General features: G+C 43.6%; 1 protein-coding gene across 1 annotated transcript in view; it reads right to left on the bottom strand.

Moving 5' to 3' along the window:
* CYB561 (cytochrome b561) overlaps positions 1–23581 on the bottom strand; it is a 126142-nt gene that overhangs the window by 83712 nt on the left and 18849 nt on the right. The window contains exon 2 of the mRNA XM_066586210.1: positions 18078–18181. The gene's annotated coding sequence lies outside the window, so the exon portion shown is untranslated. The remainder of the gene's footprint in view (positions 1–18077; positions 18182–23581) is intronic.

The following is a 23581-nucleotide window of genomic DNA, read 5'->3' on the forward strand; positions in this document are numbered from 1 at the left end:
GTCTTTATGTATCTGGTGCTTGTGGCCCCAGGAACGTTCGAGCTCCTTCTCGGGGGGCAAGGGGCTTCCACACAGTACTAGCAAGCGTTACGAATCTCTGACACACGGCCAGTCTTTTCCTTCACTCTACATCCCAGCCCTGTCTGATAGTAGGTCAAGTCTTAGCACAGCCAAAGCGGCCACTTGTGGGAGCGGCTGAGCTACTACAGTAAGGGTGAATGCACACGGGCGGATTTAAATAGCGGAATCCAAAGTGGACGTCCACCTCCGGATTCCGCAGTAAATACCGCCCATAGCATGCAATACAAAAGTCATTCTTCATGCACACAAGTGGAAACCAATTATGGTTACGCTTGCGGACGAAAATTCACAGCATGTTCCTGCAGATTCCGCACGGACGGATTCCATTGAAGTCAATGGCAGCCATCTGACCCGTGGGCCGAATTCCACAGGAAAAGCGGGTGTTAAAAAAAAATAAATCGTACTGCACATGTCCAACGGCGAACCGTACAGACCATCCACAGTACAGAAAAGAAGAAGAAAATACAGGTATGCGCGGATGCCGGCTGGGCAAAGGGTCGGATTGTGCTGCGGGCTCCCGCATGCGGAATCCATCCCGCCTGTGTGCATGTGGCCTTAGAGAGGGGAACAGGCCATCACTCCTCCTCGTACACAGGGCTGCGTGGAATTTAGTGATTGCCCTCCAAACAGCAGATACAGTCTATGTTCACACAGTATTTTCTGCTATATAATCTGCTGAGCTTCGAAATGTGCCTCAAGGGGCTGCGAGTATCAAACATGGCTTATCCCCATTCAGTGGGGCTAATTCGCATGCGAATAACTAAATGCGGATTCTACGTGGAATATGCACCAAGAAGTGATGTCACTGTTTTGCAATACGGATTTGAAATGCGCCCACTGACAAATCTGCACCTTATAAAGCACAGCATGGGATGTGATAGTAACGAGGATTCTCCATCACATCAACGCCATGTGCTGTGCGCACACTGCTTTAGGCCTCATTCACATGGCAGAATGACGGAATGGATTCCACATCAAAATCTGTGCCCAAATCCATGAGCTTTTCTTGTCTCATTTTCAATGGGAGTAAGTTCATATGGTGCGGACTTTAAACGTGTTCTTCCAAGCGTGTAAGTGGAAGAACTGCTTGCACTCTTGCAGCGCATTTGCGCCGTGAATTACGCACTTTTATGCATATTATTGTACTTTATGCACTTGTAGGGCCTTTTCACATGGGCACAAGACACAGTTGTGCTTCGATTTAAAAGGCTATTTAGCATAATTAGTTCCAGACGTGTTCTTTTCCCAGTGATATTGCACAATCGCACCTCAAATAGACTTCTGTGGGGCCCCGGGGGGGGGGGGGGGGGGGGGGATATGCACTAAAATAGAATGCACACTCAAAATGGAATAATGAGAATGATCCAATTGAAATTAATGGGTTCTATTCTTTGCGTAATTGCGTGCGCAAACACATCTCTGTGAGTCCGTCTTAAGTCTGCCGTGCAGGGAAGAAAAAAAAAAGTATGGACATGTTAATTTCTCACTTTATTTTCACATGGAAACCGCGTCAGGTGCCACATGTGGATTTGCCCCTCCGACTGGAGCAGATCCGTGGCACTATAAAGGGCAAATCATGGGCAGATATTTCCAATGGAAAATCTGCAGTGTGAATGAGGCCTTAGTAAGGATTAAGCTAGGGGCACACCGCTGTGTTTTGGGACTGTGTGCTGTCTGTGTAATTCACTTGGACATTTTTACATAGGGACTAATGGTCTTCATGAAAAAACTCATGACACATCCTATTCCTGTCCATTTCATGAATGACAAATAGAAGATGCAATGTAAGTGATTGGACATTGCGAGCACAACTCACAGTTATGACTGTATGCCCATAGGCTTTAACTAAACTGTAGAAGGCTGGAGTCTGGAGTGTTACGTGACTCCCTTTCAGGGGCATAACTATAGAGGGTGCAGGGGATGCGGTTGCACCCGGGCCCAGGAGCCTTAGGGGGCCCATAAGGCCTCTCTTCTCCATATAGTGAGCCCAGTACTATGAATAAAGCATTATAGTTGGGGGCCCTGTTCCAGGTTTTGCATTGGGGCCCAGAAGCTTCAAGTTATGCCTCTGTGCAGCATGGTTTAGATATGGGTACGGGTACAGATACAGATAGAGGGGGGCCCCAGCTCACGTTTTGCATCAGGGCCCCTGAGCCTTTAGTTACGCCCCTGCTCCCTTTTCTCTCCTAAAAGCCACACTTTCAAGGGTAAGAATGCTTCTGTAATACGGCATGCTGTGGAAAATTGTATTATTGCTTTTTTTTCTAAGGAATTCATATTTTGTGCAAAAGAAATCTATAAACAAATAGGAAAAAAAATAGGAAAATGTACAATACAGGCCAATATATATGTGCGAGTCAAAAATTATCCGCACTTGGCCGTAGCATTTATTCCAATCAACTTTCAGAAAAGACAAATACATTATTTTTTGACGCAATTTCCCTGTCCATCTGTCAACAGGCTTTCGTATTCCCTTATTAAAAAATGTTTTAGGCTGAGCTGCGGGTCGTGAATGCACCGCCGTCTTCACCTCTACATCGGATGTAAATCTTCATCCTCTTAGGGCTTCTTTTAGGAGCCCAAACAGGTGACAGTCCGAGAGTGGAAGACCAGGACTACAGGCAGAATGCTTTAACACCTCAAAACAAAGCTTTTCCTTCCAATACCGGCGCTTGAGAACCCAAGAAAACTTTAAGCATTGATTTTCCAGCTAATGGTTGACATTTGAATTTTTTTTTCTTAGTCAGTGATTGAGGAGATTTCCATTTTATACTCTATTTAGTCTTAGGCTCAAAAAACAAATCACTGCACGTTGCTCTTCTTTCATGCAAACCACAAGTAGGGCGCCCATTTTTTCTTTCACTGCAGTCACAAATTAACTGATAGAACACATTTAAACTTCCACAGCAGTGACTGGGGAGACAGCGACCCATGACGGAAAGCATTGGTAAGACAGTAGTTAATTTAAGTGCAGATATACTTTAACTCACTCTTGGAATTCAATAGGCGCTGTATTATGAATTTGTTTGTGATCCGGCCGTGTTTATGGGGCCTTAGAATGCATCTGCTAAATATTCTGTTATGATGGCCAAAAAGACCACTGCATGAAAAGGTTAATGCAAAACTATAACATTGACCTGGAAATGCTGGAAAGAACAGAATATCTCCTGCTCCCCTCTTCTGGACACACCAATGTAGGCGACGGCTATGCAAGTCTGCAACTGCCCTTTGCCACAGGCTCAGGAGAAGAAAGGAGGAGGGTGCAATGGAAGCGGGGATGTGAAGACACTGCTTTAATTTGGCCAGAGGACATTAAATAATGCCAGCAACCTTTTCCAGAAAGAGTAGTACAGCTGCTAAAGACATGGGGGAAGGGGGGTGATGACTTGAGTAGAGGGGGGGGGGGGGGGGTAGCTCCCTGTTAATTTGTATCAGCGTTAAAATGATTATAATGTGTGCCAGAGGGTAGACCATCCCCCCTTCCATCCAGTGAGCATCTAAATGATATTTTAATGAGCATGCCAGCCCTCTCCAATCATTTATTCTATGATTTTATCATGGCAACCTTCTTTGGCATTTCAAACAAGCGCTATATTAGGGCTTAATGAGAAGTTGGAAGAAAAAAAAAAAGAGTGGATGTAAAAAGGTTACAGCGCAGAAGGAACACGGAGAAGAGGAAGGATTTATTTCTGCATAGTATTTGCCAATATCTACAACAATGTTAATATTGGCCGCAATTACTATGTAAACACATTGCTACGTATCTGGCAGGTCGGCTCCACACCTCTCTCCATCTCCGTCATGTTTTATACACAATAACCTCGCTAAGACATGGATTTATGTAGAGGCGCCCCACCGAGATAAACCACGTTTACGTCGTTACCTAGAGATGGTCTTTCTAGCGCCGAGGAAAGGTGAACATTGCCTTCCTGTCTGGGTTTAGCAAATATAATTACTGAATGACTGGCTACAATTCTTCTAAAGCATGGAATTACAATGGGTAGAGTTGGCATCAGCACCAGGCAAACCTGGGCACCTGCCAGGGTCCGTGGCGATCTGGGTAAGCCTTCTATTTGTTAAAAACTATTCTGAAAACAACTTTTATTTGTAAACAACTGGCCATGGTTAAATAAAATAATAAAAGAGCCTATACTCACCCATCCGGGACCCCCACCCGCCATGGTGTCGCACCTCCTGGTCTCCCTACCGATTCTGCTTACAATCTGCAGTCAGTCTGTATACAGAATGTCGGACAGCTGCAGCCAATCACAGGCCTCAGAGGCTCATCTCACACCACGTTATGGCTCTACGCTCAGAGTATATGCCAGGAAAAGCTGCTAACATACACATCTATATAGCATATCTTTAGGGACCAGTCACCTGTCAAGCGGACAGACCTATTTTTTGTGATATGGAATAATGTAGTAGAGCGCACTACCCCATACCAGGGTATACAGTTAAAAAAATATATACACACGGACAATTATAAAGTCAGTGTTTATTAACAGTTATTCATTTATTTAGAAAGTAGTTATTTTTGTCTAATTGTTGACTTTTCGTCAATGCCGGTTTTCCAATTGGTGACGGTTGTGGTCCAGGCACTGCAATAATGTGAAGCAGTGGAACGGCAGTTGCACCAGTCTAATGGCCCTTTGACACATAACGATTATCGCCCAAATTCCGTTGTTGCCCGTGTGAAGGTCTTACGGAAGACTTTACAAAGCGCAAAACCCTCTGTTCATATGTCAGATATTAGATAAACACTGAAAAAAAAGACAGAAGACTGGTGCAGGTAGCGTCATGGTTCAGGGCAATCATTGAGAGAACAGTGAATTCTAAACATTTAAGAGAATAATGTAAGGGCAGCCGCCCATGACTTCAAGCTGAAGAGACGTTTGGTGACACAATAAGACAATGACCCAAAGCACACAAGCACATCAACTAAAGAATGGTTGAAAAAGAAAACTTTGTGTTTTGGAATAGCCGAGTCAGAGTCCTGACCGTAACCCTATTGAGATGCTGTTGCATCAGCTGAAGAGGGCTATGCACGTAAGGCATCCCAGAAATATTGATAATCTGAAACAAATTTGCATGGTGTGGAACAATCCGAAATTCCTGCTAAACACTATTGAACAAATGTTTCTTGTAAATAAGATTTGGAGGCGATTGCTGCTAAAGTGGATCTATTAGGTTATTAAATTCAAGGGTTCACTTATTTTTTTTCTCCCTGCACTGTGAATGATTACTCAGTGTGCTCAAACAAACATGAATGGTACAACTATTTGTGTGCTCTTAGTTTAGTTAGATTGTGTCTACAATTGTGACTTGAAGAGGTTGTTCAGTTACTATTCGGTTGACTATTAATGGCTGATCCTCAGGACAGGCCATCAATAGTAGAATGGTGGAATATGTTGTTCCCCAGGCAAGTAGGCTTGTACAATGGGCTGATTTCTACAGGAAGCAGATAGCAAACTTCCCACTGCAATGGCCAGGTTTGATAATACAGGTACATTTCCCATTGAAGTGAACGAGAAGTCTGCCTGTAATACCAAGTCTAGGCACTGCAGTGAGAATGGCGCTGTCTGCTTGAACAGAAAGCAGCTCAGTAGGTGAGCACACTGGCTCGGTTATAGCTGATTAGAGGGAATTCCTAATTGATTATAGGAATCAGCTATGATTCAGGAATATATTGACATATCGATATAGAGACTCCAAGATCTTTTTTCATTAGGATTGCTTATGTCAATGACTTTACAGGAAGAATTTTCCTTCCTCTGTTGCTTCCTGTTTTTGTAGGGAGTTTACATCTTGTTGTGGCATAAAGCCCACTCAGGCTTTGTACTTGTGATTCCTCAAGAGAGTACGATAAATTGTATACTTACCTGCGTTGGAAATTTGCCACAATTCAAATAGTCATCAATATAAGAGCCCTTCAGCATAGATATAGGATCTGTAAAATCAACTTTTTAATGTTGACCCATGAATCTAAGGCAGTTTCCACACAGGCGACAAAATTATGGGATTTTCTCGCGTTGCGACAGTGCTACAAGTAGCGTTATGTGGATCCCATGCTTTCCTTTATATCAGCGATGTTTTGTAGGCTGCTACATTGCGAGAATACACAATCACGGCATGCTCTATACAGCCACGATTTGCCATGTTTTGTAGCCCATGTTTCCCTATGGAGCCTTCCTTTCTGTTGCATTGCATGAAAACGCATTTTTTTGTGCAGTGCGACGAAACTTATATGGCAGTAAGTCCTACTGTAAAAGCCTTACCTGCATAAAAAAGAAAATAATGATGCATCACCTATCAGGCGCTGTCAGCTTCGGAATGCTTTTCCTCTGCAGCTCTAGCAGACTTTTCTGTAGTCTTCAGGCAGTCCCTCCTGGATTGGAGGTTTTAAATCCCCGCCTCCATGAAGCGCTGGCTGTGATTGCTTCTCGATCGCTGCGGCTCAGCCAATCACTGCAGTGCTCGATGAACCAATCACAACCATTCATTGAGTAGCTGTAACTGCTTCTGTTACGATCGTGTGAGCAAACTAAGCATGGGGCCCACACGATCATGACCAAGGACAGGGATACATGCGGGTTTTAGGCAACTGACCCTGTGCTATCGGGAGGATGACATGGCCCTACCTGAGCAGGGACATCACCCCTATAAAGGGCGGCCCAGCGTTCTTCGGAACTCGGCCCTAGCTGCTCCTAGGAACCATGCCACCAGAACAGGATACATACACATGACAGGGACAGAACAACAGGACACACAGTGCCGGAATACACAGCATACAGCAGCCAAAATGCAAACACTGATAGCATATGATAAGCTGAATATAAATACCAGGTAACAGACAGAGCTGGAACTCAGACACAGACAGGGAAACAGACCAAACAGGCCCTAACATCCGCCTACCAACGGACAAAGGGGACAGGATTCAGATCGGGCGTCTGCCCACCAACGGAGGGGTAGACATACAGGAAGAGGAATCAGGCATCCACAACCAATGGACGGGTGTCTCAGACAGACAGGGCCCTAAAATCTGTCTACCAACGGACTAGGGGTCAGGATACAGATCAGGCGTTCGCCCACCAACGGACGGGTAGACATACAGGAACAGGAATCAGGCGTCCACAACCAATGGATGTATGGATCAGACAGACACGGACAGAAGCAGGGTTTATATGACAGCAAAGACCCAGGAGATTGGCTGGCAGGAAGTCACCACACCCAGCCAGCTCAATCACCACCACCTGTGTAGCTGTGCTGCTAGAAACCATAGCACTACATGTCTCATGTAGTGGCTGTTGATAAAGGCTACTATAGCCGAAACGCGTTCAGCGTGAACCTGTGAGCTGTATGCTTTTTTTTTATTCAATAAAGAATGAAATTTTTTTAACGGTAGCAGCTCCTCTCCACTTCTACTTTTCTTTATATGGAATTTAGCCATTTGCCATCGGCTGTTTGAGGACGGAGCTCCTGTTGAATTTCAGATTTCCCTGCAACACTGGAAGATACTGCTGGTGAGGTTAGCCCATATTTCTTTTTGGCTTATTCACTACATGTCTCAGCAGCACACGTAACAGGTTCATTGAACGCTGGCTCTAATTGGCTGAGCCAGCGCTCAAAAGGCCAATCGGAGGCAGCACTTCCTGGAGGCGGGGTTTGTCAAACTCCTGACCAGGAAGCAATGTCGGAGGATTTCAAACAAGTCGGAGATGCAGAGGACCTGGACAGTGCCGCTTAGGTGATGTATTGTTTTTCCTTCATGCAGCTAAGGCTTATTTTTGGGGCTAGAGCTTATATTTCAAGCCCCCTCCCGCGCCCCTGAAAATCTTGGCAAAAGAGTGCTACAAAGTCACGCGACTTTGTAGTAATATAAAATTGTGATATCGACGCTAGAAAACAGCGATATCGCACAGAACACAAATGTGATATCGCTGTGATTTTCTTGCGGTGATATCGTGTCACCCATTTGGAAGTGGCCTAACAGATATATTGCCGGAGGAAATTCAGTATAGTTTTGTGGTGGTATATAATATTACATGCCAGACATTCAAATGATTGTGCAATTATATAATACCAGGCACCCCGAGTTCACTGAAGCGTGAGCTGCTCTTTGCGGTTGGTTAGAGGGAAGACGCTCCCTACGATAACCATAATATGGAAAGGGTTGTCCAGATGGGATGGCTTACTTAACTAGCAGCCATACTAATTATTTCTAATAGTTAGACACAACGTAACTAAAGGCTCAGGAGCCTGGGTGCAAAATTATAGATGTACAGCTGGTATAAGTTACACATCCTGTATATAGTGATATGGACCATGCTGGTATAAGCTATACATCGCCCTGCACATAGTGTTATACCAGCATGGTCCATATCACTACATACAGGAGATATAGCTTATACCAGCTGTATGTATGTAATTACATACAGGACATATCCAAGTTATATCAGTATAGTTGATATCACTATATACAGGAAGATGTTCTTTCCCTTGTATGTACTGATATGGAGCATGCTGATATAATCTGGAGTCTCCTGTATATAATTATATATGTACAGCTGGTATAACTTATACAAGGTATACATACAAGATTACATGCAGTACATACCCCTTTTGCACCACATGGTCCGCTGACTCCTCTTCACTATCAGGCACTGCCGGCTGAACCAATCACGTGGCCAGCAGCGTACTGACAGACTGCAGTTGTGACCAATCACAACTGCCATCTCAGTGGAAGCATGCACTGGGGAGTCTGCAGCCAGAAATTAGCTACCGGCTCCCCAGGCAACACCCTACCCCTCCTTGAGTGCTACCCAAAGCCGAGCAGCGGTGGTAAAATGGCATACAATCATTAGCATCTCAACATGGCAAAAAAGACCTCATACATATGAGTCCCTAAACTAACCATTTAGAGGCTTTTTGCCTAAAGAGAGGTGTCTATAGAACTGATTCAATATAAGGTTTTCCCGGATGTGGCAGATGGGCCCACATACTTTTATCAAAATCGGCGCTAAGAACCTTGTATTCTTTATGCGGTTAACCCTTTCCAATCCAATTTGTATCCCGGTTTTCCTAGGGGGCTTACTCTTTTTCTGCCATGATACAATGGCGCTATATGCTGGCTAAAGCCAGTACTGCATGAGGTGACACGTTGGATAGGCTCTGACAGCAGAGAGGCTGGCAATATACAGTAAGAGAACCTCAACGGACTTCTTCCAACATCGGAGCTGTACAGCCTTAAATCATAATGTCTTCAGACGTCAGACAGTGGATTGCAAAGGGTTAATATTAACAGTTTTGCTGTTTTATGCAAATACTAAATGTGTCTGAGTGCTGAAGAACGTGTTTGTTACCATTGTATACAACTAATCATACCTAAAAGCTCAAAAAAATAAACTATTGAACCGTAACAATAAACCACACACTTAACAGATGAAAGAAACTGAAGAACTTTCCAAATATCTTTTGTCAACTCCAATTTCTGGGTTCCCAGGTTACCCTATTGGCACAGTGGTATTTACACAAAGGGTTATTGGTTGCCTGGCATAAAACATGATTGTCGATCTCAATACACCAGGGCAGGCAGGTCGACCCAACTGGCAGGCAAAAGTACATGTAATTTTTAAGACCACAACTTGGCTTAAGCTTTACATCAGGCTGCAGATACAAATCGGGAACCTTGCCCGGGAAGTTGGACAGCTCTTATTATAATCCAAGGGCAAAAGATTCAGCAGTACCATTGGAGGGTAGTCAAGAGGTGTTGCGTTTTGGGGCTTTACATTATTGCTGAAGGTATGACATTAGAAAGATATACGTGTGAACTAAGTATTTTCCTTGCTCCGATACCCAAACACAATGGGGTCAAAGACTTTCTGGGAAAAGCAACAGCATTCCTATTGTCCCTTCACATAAATAAATCTGATTTTGCCAATGGAAAATGGCATAGAGGAGAAAGAAAATCAGTGTGACAAGATTAACTGCTTATGTTCTGTAACAGAAAACAAGGGCAGAGTAATAGAGATGAGCGAGCGTACTCGGAAAAGCACTACTCGCTCGAGTAATTTGCTTTATCCGAGTATCGCTGTGCTCGGGTCTGAAGATTCGGGTGCCGGCACGGAGCGGGGAGCTGCAGGGGAGAGCGGGGAGGAACGGAGGGGAGATCTTTCTCTCCCTCTCTCCCGCCCGCTCTCCCCTGCTCCCCGCTGCGACTCATCTGTCAGCCGCAGCGGCACCCGAATCTTCAGACCCGAGCACAGCGATACTCGGATAAAGCACATTACTCGAGCGAGTAGTGCTTTTCCGAGTACGCTCGCTCATCTCTACAGAGTAATGAACATGCTAGTTATATGGCCGATCAGAAGACAAAGGCAGAGGATCAAATACGATCAAATTACAATTTATCTTTTACTATGTAGTTCATTACTAATGAGCCTCCTATCTAGGAAACATGTATAAATAACGTGAGAAGGGATTATTATAACCCCAATTCCAAAAAGTTAGGCCACTGTGTAAAATGGAAGTAAATGCTAAGAAAAAAAAGAATGCAATGATTTGGAAGTCTCATACAACCATTTTATTCACAATAGAAAACATCAAAAAGGTAAAAAGTGAGACTTTTTCCACTTCACTTAATTTCTTTTTTACTCATTTAGAATTTCATGGCAGCAACACATTTCAAAAAAGTTGGGAACTTGTTAAAGCACTCAAATCGGGGTATTTAAATGCCGCTGTAAAAACTGTAGCATTTAAAGGGGTTGTCCCGCGGCAGCAAGTGGGTCTATACACTTCTGCATGGCCATAATAATGCACTTTGTAATGTACATTGTGCATTAATTATGAGCCATACAGAAGTTATAAAAAGTTTTTTACTTATCTGCTCCGTTGCTAGCGTCCTCGTTCCCATGGAGCCGACTAATTTTCGCCCTCCGATGGCCAAATTAGCCGCGCTTGCGCAGTCCGGGTCTTCTGCTCTCTTCAATGGAGCCGCTCGTGCAGAATGCCGCCTCCGTGTAGCTCCGCCCCGTCACGTGCCGATTCCAGCCAATCAGGAGGCTGGAATCGGCAATGGACCGCACAGAAGAGCTGCGGTCCACGGAGGGAGCAGACCCCGGCGGCCATCTTCAGCAGGTAAGTATGAAGACGCCGGACCGCCGGGATTCAGGTAAGCGCTGAGCGGTTTGTTTTTTTAACCCCTGCATCGGGGTTGTCTCGCGCCGAACGGGGGGGGGGGGGGGGGGTTTAAAAAAAAAAAAAAAAACCCGTTTCGGCGCGGGACAACCCCTTTAAAGAATTAACAGCTACTATTTGCGGCTGTTGTGGGCGGGTATCTGTTGTAAAAGACATCTGGCATTCACCCTATATAGAGCGATAATTTCTCCCTATCCTGCTCCACACAAACCCCTAAGACATAAAAGTACAGCCTGTGGTGTTAAGGGGATAAAGAGAACCTATCAATTTGCATGCATAAAACAGCCTCAATGTCTTGCACTGGTTTAGGGAAGGGTGGTGCCATCTGGCAGTTTTTCCTACAGTAGTCTGAAGGGAAGGCAATAGTCCTGGTTTCCCAGTTGATAGAGGGATTATGGGTAGAAAACCAGGGGATCCCGAAAAATCACTGGAAACTTAGGGGATTGCCTCATTGTGGTCAGGGTTCATGTGGAGCTCCATTTCAATAGTCTCCTGAGTAGCGGGCCTGAAGACATAAGGTGACCAATCCATGGTTTCCATATCGATCGGTATGGACTTGAGTCGGGTTGCAATGTCCTTGTTACGAGCAAATGTTAAGTCCATGAAGTTCTCCTGGCTCCTGAATCCAACATTGCTGAGTACTGACTCTTCTGATTGCCTGTTACAATCTTGATTGGGAGGACAAAATGGTGAAGCGACTGAAGGGTTTCCACACAGTCCTGAATTACTGGTACAAAGATGTATTGGATGGCATCCCCTTGTTTCATGATGGCTGGATTGGCCATTGGCTTGGCCCGGGCCAAGGCGGCAGTCCTTTGGGGTTTGCTTGGACAGTTTGGGGCATAATGTTTCGAGTTCCCACAATAGAGGCACAGATTTTTAGCCCTGCGACTTTCTTTTTCTGTGACAGAAAGAGGTCTGCAGATGACATCCAACTGCATGGTTTAGGGGGTGGCTTCAGTCCTTGGGTGGGGACTAAACATGGATTGACTGAAAGAGTACGGGGTGCTGGTGCCCAAACCCTGCAGTCTATCCCTTTGCTGCTCAAAAAGTTTCTGGTCAATCCGGATGCATAACTGGATGAAGTCTTCCAGATTGTCAGGAGTTTCACTCTGGCAAGTTCATCTTTTACCCACTCAGATAATCCCCGGCGAAATTAGCTCTGATGTGCAGCAGGATTCCATGTGGTGTCATTTGCCTAGCAACGAAATTCTGCTGTATATTCTGCAACGGAATGTCGCCCTTGTCGGAGGCTATGCAACCACCCTTCAGCCATGGCACAGCGGTTCGGATCATTGAAGATTTGACCCATAGCGGTTGTGAAGCCGTTGAGGAGATTGTTTCCAGTCTCCATGTATGGTGAGGCCAAGGCAAACGGCTCATCAGTGAGGAGGTTTACCTTTTTCCAGTCACTGGTAAACAGGGTAAGCTGCATTTGGAAATAAATCCGGCATTGATTTAGGAAACCCGATATTAGCGATGGTCACCTGCAAATTTCACTGGTAGCAGTATGCGGATGTCTGGTGCAGAGTTGCGCATCTCCATGAGCTGCCTCTGTAGCTCCTCGATCTCCTGTTGCATACCAACAACCTTCTCTTGGTAGGAGACACAAAATTCCTGGAGTTCCGTGAATTGTTTCCTGAGCGTGGTCACTACAGACTCCATTTTTGGGCGTGATTATTTTGTGAAGTCTTAATGGCACTGGATTGGAGCGCAGATGTAGCAGCCAAGCCAGTCACTGGAGAGTAGTCAAGAAAGCTGGGAGTCATTATCAGGAAGTCACGGAATGCAGGACAATGGGATGAGATGGAAGCCAGAGGTCAGCAGCAGTAGGTATTGGTACAATTGCAGATGAGCAGGAGGAAGAGGAGCTTGATCAAGGTGGTGGAGCACAATAATCACGCACTGAAGGAGTGGCAGAGCTAGGCTTATATAGAAAGTGCAATCAGGAACAGGGGCGGGGTCAGGACCAGGAGCAATGAAACTAACATTTAAACCCCTACTATTGTACTGAACCAAGATTACCATGGTTCAATAGAACGATGGTTAGCTCAGTTCTTTGGGCCATGATACAAACTGCAAAATGCAACCCTCAGAAACCTGCCTATGAGACTAATGACACTACAATGAGTAGAGATTTGAAGTTGGAGCTTCACTGCGGTCAGTATGTTACTAACAGCCTGAAGTACAATATTCTGATGAGGTTTGGGAAACTACAAGGAATTTGACTATTAAACCTCTGAATCAGTTTAACCTAAAATAATGTTGTTGTACTTATACGCAGGTCAGCCAACAATTGAATGTTTAGTTATGCAAGGTGAGGCAAAAGTCTGGACACACCTATTTAACTGTGTAAAAATGCAAAAATGGACTTCCAATGAGTGAAAGAATTAATTGGGAGGGAAGCTACATTTTTGGTGAAGAATTTTTCAGTAGCCATTTATAATTGAGCTCAGGTTTTTCAAATGGGAAGGGAGTCATGTGTTATATCAGTCTTGGCTTTAATTTACTCAGAAACACACCAAAACGTATCAGTTTTGTCCCATGTTTACTTAAGTGTTAAGCGAAGGCAAAGTTGCTAATTTGAGTGACATCCATGGCCTTTTTACACTGACAGATCACTTGAAGTTGAGAAGTGCCTCCAGATGTTACAGTGTACCATAATCCCATCTGTGATCAATGAGTTCCCAAGTAACTTTCAACAGGATGGTGTACCTCTGCACTTTGCTGTAGCTGTACACAGATGTCTGACTGTACGATACTTCATGGGCTGCCAAGCTCGACGGATTTACCCCTTTGAGGAAAAAATATGCAATATGGTTTACTTGCAATTCTTCAGTGTGTTTACAAAGACTGGATTAAACGTTTAACCATGTGCATTCAACAGAATGGTGGACACATTGAACACGTCACATAAGCACTGTGAAACTTTGTCCTTACTTAACGCCTAAACAATTGAAGATATGGAAAAAATTGACACTTCTGATAGGTTTCTGAGTACATTCCAGCCAAGGCTGATATTTTATACGACTGCCTTCCCATTTGAAAACTCTGAGCCGAATTCAATATGTCGGAGTTCAAAATGGCTGCTAAAAACCTCCCCTCCACCAAAAAATGTAGCGTCCCCCCAATTAATACTTTCACATATTGAAAGTCAATTTCCCCATTACACCACCAGTTAAACAGGTGTATCCAGACTTTTGCCTCACCCTGCGTATATACTAGATATACAGATATATCTAGATATTTGTGTGCATTTTTTAATATATGCATTTACAGATACAATAGGTTTAGCATTATTTTCAATACATTATGTTATCTTTCCTAACCAGTTTGTTTAGCGTTTCAGTTACTTTACAAAGACTTTAGTTGTGTTGAGAACAATTTTTAATGGCTTAAGATTAACTTTTAGAAAGTTATCACAGAGAAGTTGTACTCTGCTACATCCGTACTGTCCTTCCCTGCTAAACATCACTAAAAATGACCAAATGTGAAAATGTGGTTTTTAGGAATTTTACTAAATTGCCTACATAAAACCGCATGTCTCACTTGGGAAGTTGTGATTCAGATGGAACTTTAGCAATCCCTGTGGTCTTGTATTTGGAATCAGTAACCCCTCACTGAAGCGCATGGAGCAGCCCTCACATCCCTCACCTGCCAACCTCTACTAAACGCTGTAGCCGCCAGTCAGGTGATGCAGAAGTGAGCTGCTGATTGCGAGACGTCAGGCCAAATTCACAGCTGATTTTGAGTCAAATTGCGGGTTTTGACTCTGTTTTTGATGGGGAAATGCTGTGTATTTGGTCATGATATTTTCCACTGTGGAAAATCCATAGCATTTCCAATACATGTGAACGTACCCTGAGGCCACCTGCACACGAACAGGGCGGATTCCGCATGAGGGAGCCCGCAGCAGAATCCAACCCTGGCCGGCATCTGCGCGTACTTGTCTTTTTCTCTTTTCACCTGTACTGCGGATGGTCACAGCGAGCAGCTGGACATGCAGAGTACAGATATTTTTTCTTTAATGTTTATTCTTCCCCCGCCATCGTTCGGTGATGACGTGGAATCCGCGACCTGTCCGCAATGTCACATTGAAAAATGGATCTGGTAGCAATAAATAGTATAAATTCTTTCTTCATATTTCCCATTCCTTTTGACTCCACTTCTGGCTTTGGCTGAAAAGAATTGCATGAAAAACTACCAAAACTGTGATTTTCCAAAAATCAAACTACCCTGAAACGCGTTACAGATAATTCAGCCTCTTTACGTTTTTGTACCTTCAGCTCATAAATGTTTTTCATCACGTTTTTGCAGCTCCCTTCACCGATTCATGGTGTAATGTTTCCACAAGTAAACTGAGCAGCACACCGTATTCGTAAACTGATGGATAGTAGACAAAATTATACAAAACAATCCTTTCTGTGTTTTTTCTGCATCTCACATATTTCAGTCTCAGTAAACTAATTCACATTGCCTGCGCTCACTACCCCCCCTCCTGCCTCGTATTCTTGCCCTGAGCTACCTCGGAGACCTTTAGAGCATCCACAGGTCTCTTTGGCAACCAAGTGCTTAACGACTCTCCAGTTTTTCCTTGCTCTAATTCAGATGGCGTATTTTGGTCCCCCACCCTCCGCTTCATTTACCGCCGCTGTCCTACATTACTCACATACATAATGATTGTAGCTTTACATGCATGGTGCTCAAGAGGGTTACAATCAATGTCCAACTTTGCAACCGTATATTCTGTTTTGCTCAAAAAGAATCTAAAAAATTAAGAAAAAAACCCACAAAAACAAAATTAAGCAGCTTTGCAAATGTTTTTGATTGCACATTTAGTGTCCACAGATCTTATGGAGAACTATATTTCAGGATCCAACTTGCTAAGCCATGTACTTACAAGTCCCCCTGAGAATTTGATTTACTTGTTACGAGTCATTCCATTTTATGTGTTCACAGCAATAACTGATAAATGCTCACCTGTCACCTGATCGACTCATTAATGTGAGCTTAAAAATGCTCACTGCTTGGCTATACATCTCTCTGGGTAAATGGGGAGATGTGCAGCCGACCAACAACAGCTCTATGGAGATGAATGATTATACTAGTGTTGAGTGAACTTAATCAGTAGAACGCTGTTTCATGTTGACCTTTGCTAAACATTTAATTTGACATGATCTCGAACCAAGCTTTTAGCAAAGTTCTACTGGAAACAAAAGTTTTAGTGGTTCAGTTCACTCAACACTACTGTAGTCCTGAACACTGGTATATAACACTGTCTAAGGCTGCCTGCACACAACCAGATCGGAGTCCGGATGTTGGATCCCGCACCAGAGTCCGATCCTGTGCCCGGCCGGTATTGCTCATCCTTCTTTTCTTCTGTGCTGCGGATGTGCCGGCCGTCGTACATGCGCAGTACAGATTTACCCGCACCGTCGCTAGGCGATGATGTGGTTCCTGCAACCTTTCTGCAATAATGATTGGACTCCCATGGACTTCAAAAGTAGAGCATGCTGCAATCCCCCCCCCCCCCCCAAGCGAAAGATCGCAATTGATTTCCGCTCGTGGGCAGGAAAAAGCACCACTTTTCCATAGAATGCTATGGAAGGTATTTGCTGTGGAACCCGGGAACGAATGCCAGCCCCAGATTCCACAATGCAAATATGGCCGTGTGCAGGCGATCTAAGCCATAAAAGACCTATATAACACTCAGTGGTGTTCGGGGCTGTTATGGTTCTTAGACAGTGTTGTGTCCCAGTTTTAGGTGAACCTCCGGATCTGTTCAAACAATTCGGACTAAATCAAACTGTTTGCAAGAGTTCAGTGAACTGACTAAATTGAATTTTTCAAAACATCGCTCATCACCAAGGCCGTTTTCACACAGCTGAGAAAATAGCAAGAGACGCAGATATCTTGCATGTATATGTACCCCATTCTTTTGATTAGGGTCATACACGAGTGATTTTTTTTTTTCCCGCACTGCGATGTAGGATACCAAGTGTGGCACATCCCATCTTTGGGCATGCCCTCGCATTGCTCATTGTTTTCATGGGGTCCAGCGGTAGTATCGCCCCCTGTGCTAGGTTCATGTGGTGTGATGTTTCACCATTGAAAACAATGGCAGAAATGCCGCAATCCTTCGCCACGGCTTTCAGCTGCAACGGAAGTTTGCTACTTCCCCAAAGTGATGCGAGGGGGTTTTGATATAAAAAAAGCGTTGCATTTGCTTGAATATCACATGTTGGCGAGCATGATATCAGACAGTCATTCACGGGCCAGATATCGCACTCGCCTGCTTGAAGTTAGCCTAAGAGTCTGAATCAGCCTGTGTGAAAGCCCTGTAGACGAGTGCGAATTTTAACTCTTTCCAATCCACTGTCTGACGTCTGAAGACATTATGATTTAAGGCTGTACAGCTCCGATGTTGGAAGACGTCCGGCAGGGTTCTCTTACTGTTTATTGCTAGCCTCTCTGCTGTCGGAGTCTATCCAACGTGTCACCTCATGCAGTACTGGCTTTAGCCATCATATAGCGCCGTTTTATAACAGCAGAAAAAGAGTAAGCCCCCTAGGAAAACCAGGATACAAATTGGATTGAAAAGGGTTAATAATTGGCGCTCATCTACTGGAGCAGATAACTGTGTGTAAAAGGACTCCAATTAAGGGTTTTCCTTGTGCAGTGTCAGAAACAGGCATGTAGAACTGTCACTACACACGGAAGTATGTCCTGCACAGAATTCTGCAGTTGCTTTACTACAGTATACCGCTGCTACTTTAACTTTTAGTCAATGAACAGCTTACACTCCCCGCCGTCTTCTGCGCCTCCAGCTTATTTTCTTATTATCTTGAGATGCTGCCTCTCCACCTTCAGGCCTTTATGTAATGCCTTCCAGGGTAATAAACGACTGAAACATAAAATGGAAAGTCACGTTGAATTTAATTTTATTTTTCGAAAGTGGAAAGATAATTGGCCTCATCTATTAAAACTGAGAGAGCTGTCCTTATTGTCCATAGCAACCAGAGCTTCATTAACTGCTTGCTGTACGGCACATTTCTGATGTCAGCATACAGAGTGTATGACAACTAGGAAAACCTGGTATACACCATAGAAACCGCCTCAATATAGCCTAGTGGAGCCTGCATGATCTGAGCCTTCCACTAAATGCGTCCTCTACTGCCCGTATCCCAACTGCACCGATGACGAGGACGTCTGTCTCGAAACGCATATATTGGCGCTTCTGTTTAATAAAGAACATTGACCTTCATTGATTGGTCACAAGTATTTGTATTGCAAGGCTGCACCGTGTACCAGGTTTTTCTTTTCTCCATTTACCAGTTCAACTTCTTTCACTATTCCATTTGAACTTTAAAACCTTAGGCACAGACTTGGAATTGCTCCACCCACTGTTCCTTTTTCACCTAACAGTGTACAAAGGTGGGCTCAGGACTCGAGCACTCTCCATACGCAGTGGGTGACGGTGTTTTTTGACAGATGACACCCAGCTGCAATGGCCGGGATCAGAGATAACACCAATCCCAGCCCTTACTTTTTTAGATAAAACTGTCAGTACTGAAAGTGGCATTTAAATGACCTGACAGTGAAAGGTGGTTCCATTTGTCTCCCAAACACCACGGCAACCTGGAGCCTTGTGAAAACGCCCAGGTCTGCCAAGGATGTCATCCTATTAAGCCCTGCATGTGGCAGGACTTAATAAAATGCTTCAAAGTGTATATGATATACTGCAATACTTAAGTATTGCAGTATATTGTACATGGGCAACTTGAACTAGAGATTGTCTGATCACAAGTAAAAAAATACGATTAATGAAGTCTCTAAATTTTAAAAATATCAAAAGTTTAAAAAAAAAACACCTAAAATCTTCCCTTTACAAGTCCTTGTATCAAAACATAAAAATAAATGAAAAAACCCCCCAAAACTTAACTCGTAAACTCGTATTGCCATATCCATAAATGTCCAATTTATTAAAATATCACAATATTTATCCCATATAGTGAACGCTATAAAAAATACAAAGTGCCAGAACAGTGTTGTGATTAGTTGCTATGGGTGACAAGACCAATTTTTTTCTCTTAGTGTATGTTCACATAGGCCTTAAATGCAGCATTTACAGTATAAGCCACGTACTGTACGGTTTCAAAAATCTCCTTCACATGGAGCAGAAAAAGTCTGCATTGCATCTGCAGCGTTTGAGAATCACTGTGGATTGTAAATCCACAGCTTGACTATTTATGCTGTGGATTTCAACCCTTGTATTACAAGGGTTAAAACTAGCAGCAGATCTGCAACAAAAACCACTGCAAAAGCCGCACTAATTAGGTGTGGATTTGGCCACAACGAATTTGCACCGCATTTGCTGTAGGAAGCCTGCAGCACATATGCCATGTGTAAAGGTACCCTCACAGGTAAAGCCATGTTGACGAGCTTTAAAAAAATGTGTCCACATGGTGCAAAACAAATAGTGTCGGGTGCAGAATCAGCCGCTGCAGGTTAGCTGAGGATATGAGGTGGATCTTCCATTGCAGAAAATCTATAGCGACTATGGACCAAGTGAACAGACTGAGGGGGAATTCACATACAGCAGATTTGTTGCAGAAATCCCTCCTACTGAACATCAGTTCCATTCATCTGAATGGTTTAGGTGGCAGGCACATGGATTTCTGCAAGATAAGAATTCACAAGCTGTGCCAACAAAATGCATGGCATGTGCCAAATGTATCCAGTAGTTCCGATACATTTTACAGCCGCTTTACAGTTTTGAAAAGCTACAAAATATTTCAAGTTTACTAAAGTTCATGATTTGTTGCACAATTTGTGTCCAGGTCATGAAGGGGGAGAATACAAACTTATCTCGCACACTGGGTATTGTATGCCAGTCTGATAAGTTTGATACATTTTTTGCAGAACCTTAACCCCTTAGTGACCATTCTGTTTGCGCCTTCATGACCAGGCCAAGATTTGGAAATCTGACATGTGTCAATTTAACATGAAATAACTCCGTAAAGGTTTTGCATATCCAAGCGATTTGGACGTTGTTTTTTTTGCCACATATTGTACTTCATTTAGATGGAAAAAAAAGGATTTGTGTATATTTATTAAAAGCACCAAAATTGGGAACATTTAAAAAAAAAAAACAAAACCCAAAAACGTCAGTTTTTCACATTTCCAACTGCAATATCTCAAATATGTGCAAACATAATATAGAAATTTTTGATACGGTATACATTTCCATCTGTTTCATTTATTCTGGATGTACATTGGAAAAACTTTTGTTTTTTTGACCATTTAGGAGACGTACAAATTTAACACTAATTAACATTTTGGGCTCAGTCAGACGAGCGCAGATCCGCGCGTATTTTCGCACGGAAAAAACGCACTGCATGTTCGGGCGAAAATCCGCACCTGCCAAAGACAGAACACATGGGTGGCAATGGATGTGGTCATGCAAAACCGCGTATAGCCGCTCGTCTGACTGAGCCCTTTGAGGAACACTTTATTTTCCTGCACAAAGCCAAGATTGTAAAGGCTCATAGGTGTCAGAATGATAGATACCCCCACAAATGACCCCATTTTAAAAACTACACCCCTTAGTATATTCACTGAGGGGGGGGGGGGGGGGTCATGAGTATTTTGACCCCACAGTTTCTTTAAAGGAATTAATGCAATTTAGACGAGAAAAAATAAAATTTCATATTTTTGCAAATTTGTAATTTTAAACACAGGATTTTTTCCCATAGTGCACAGGAAAATGAGGATTTGCAGCCCAAAATGGATACTCCCGTTTGTCCTGTGTTCAGAAATATACCCATTGTGGCCCTTATCTTCTGTCTGTATGCACAACAGGCCCCAAACTGAAAGGAGCAGCCGGTGGCTTTCAGATCAGACATTTTGCTTGAAGGTGTTTTAGGCCCCATTGCACATTTCTAGACCCCCTGAGCGGCCAAAACGCCAGAGGACCCCCACAAATTTTGGAAACAAGACCTCTTAACAAATTAATCTAGGGGTATACTGCATATTTTGACTGCACAGTTTTTAAATGAATTTAAGCAAAGCAGAAGGAAAAAAATTATGATTTTTATTTTTTTTTAGCAATCATGTCATTTTAAAAATAGGCTTTTTTTGTACAGCATATACATGAATGAGGACTTTAACCCCAAAATGGATCCCCCTGTTTGTCCTGTGTTCAGAAACATACCCATTATGGCCCTAATCTTCTGTCTGTATGCACAACTGGGCCCAAACCAAAAGGAGCAACAGGTGCTTTTCAGAACAGACATTTTGCTTGAAGGTGATTTAGGCCCCATTGCCCACTTCTAGAGCCTTGAGCGGCCAAAACGATATAGAACCCCCACAAATGACCCCATTACGAATTCATCTAGCAGTGCACTGCATATTTTGACCCCAACGTTTTTGAATGAGTCAAAGCAAAGCAGAAGGAAAATTTTTGGCAATTGTGTCATTTTAAAAATAGTTTTTTTGTACAGCATACATAGAAATGAAGACTTTCACCCCAAAATGGATACCCCTGTTTGTCCTGTGTTCAGAAACATATCCATTGTGGCCCTAATCTTCAGTCTGGATGCACAATGGGGCCCAAAATGAACAGAGCATCAAACTTTAACTGTCTTAACTTTTACGTGATTGCCATTATCCATTGGATAATGGCGATCATGGGACTGAGAACACCGGATCCGATCCGCAAGGGGAGCAGAAACTAACTTTTTTTTAACGATCGCGTGACCGGGAGTGAAGTCCCGCTGCACATGACAGCTCCATGCTGTCGGCTACCTCCGGTAACCGACAGCATGAAGTTGTCACGTCCAGAGCCTGCATGGCTTTCATTCCCAGAGGAAGCATGTTTTTATGTAGGCCAGGACGTGAAAAGGCAATGGGCTGGTCACTAAGGGGTTAAAGGAGTATTCCCATCTCAGCTGGTTACTAGCCAGAGCCTAGGGAACAAGACAAGCGCTTAGCGCTGTATTTTTTCTGTAGCTCTCATTAATGTAAATGAAAGCTATGGAAACGGTGTAACAGCCGTTTCCATCACTCATGGAGTTACAGAAACAGGACACCACACTGTGCTACACCTTCTCTGTAGTTTCCATTCACTTTAATGAAAAAAACCCAAAAAAACAGAAAGAACCCGGTGCCAAGTGCTCGGCTCTTTCTGACTGATGGTTGGAAGTTCCACTGGTGTAACTATATGCAGGGGATGCGGTTGCACCTGGGTGCAGGAGCATTAGGGGGCCCATAAGGCCTCTCCTCTCCATATAGGGAGCCCAGTACCATGAATAAAGCATTATAGTTGGGGGCCCTGTTACAGGTTTTGCATTGGGGCCCATGAGGCTTTAGCTATGCCCCAAATTGGAACATAGCTTCCAGGTTAACCATCACAACCACCAGAATACCCCTTTAAGTAAACAACTTATGACACTCTTGATATGGCTCCCCCAATGATTAGTAGTTATCAGGGCAAGCATGGAGTTGTACAACAGCTGCTGAGTGAGTTATAAAGGTACATGAGTGGTTTCAGACACCACGTTTGCAAAAAAGCCAAGTGGATTGAAAAGGAATGGGGATCTAGAGGAAGGATTTCTACTTCTCCTTCCCGTAGTAGCAGTTTTCCAAGAAAGTAATGTGAAAACATCCAAAGAATTTTAAAATTGCTCCTATTCTCACAAGACATTGTATATATTGTATAGGAGGGCAGTCGAGGCAATCGTTCCAATAACCATTAGCATGCCACTGGTATGCTTTTAGGGTATGTCCACACTGGACGGATTTGCTGTGGATTCACTGTGCTGACTTTCTGCATGGGAAATCTACAGCAAAGTGGATGAGATTAAATATCAGGCAGTAGAGTGACGGCAGCTATGGCTACAGCATCCCGAAGGAGGAAGTGTTGTAATGACCCAGATATAATTTTGCCACATCTATTACTTTAAAGGCTCAAAGGCGCAACATAAATAACTGTCAAGAAAGTGTATCTAGTCAACTTTAAATTACCAGTTGGAAACCAGGACAAAAGATGGGTTCCTCAAAGTATGCAAAACCTGTGTTGAAACCTTGTGATCATGGCCCTAAGGAAAGTATGCCAAGCTCAAGTCTGGTGTGCCAATGGTTTGGAGAGAACCAACCATTATGATAACTTCTAGTTCTGTCTTGTCAGTGTAAAAGGTTCCAATAAGAAAACCAAACCTCACTTGCAATACCCAGATATCCCTTCCGCCATTCGACCAGTTGCACACCACGAGGAAATACCTGTACCAGTATTTACCGAGCTGCC

The sequence above is a fragment of the Eleutherodactylus coqui genome, chromosome 13 (genome assembly GCF_035609145.1).
Source record: "Eleutherodactylus coqui strain aEleCoq1 chromosome 13, aEleCoq1.hap1, whole genome shotgun sequence".
Taxonomy (NCBI): Eukaryota; Metazoa; Chordata; class Amphibia; order Anura; family Eleutherodactylidae; genus Eleutherodactylus; species Eleutherodactylus coqui.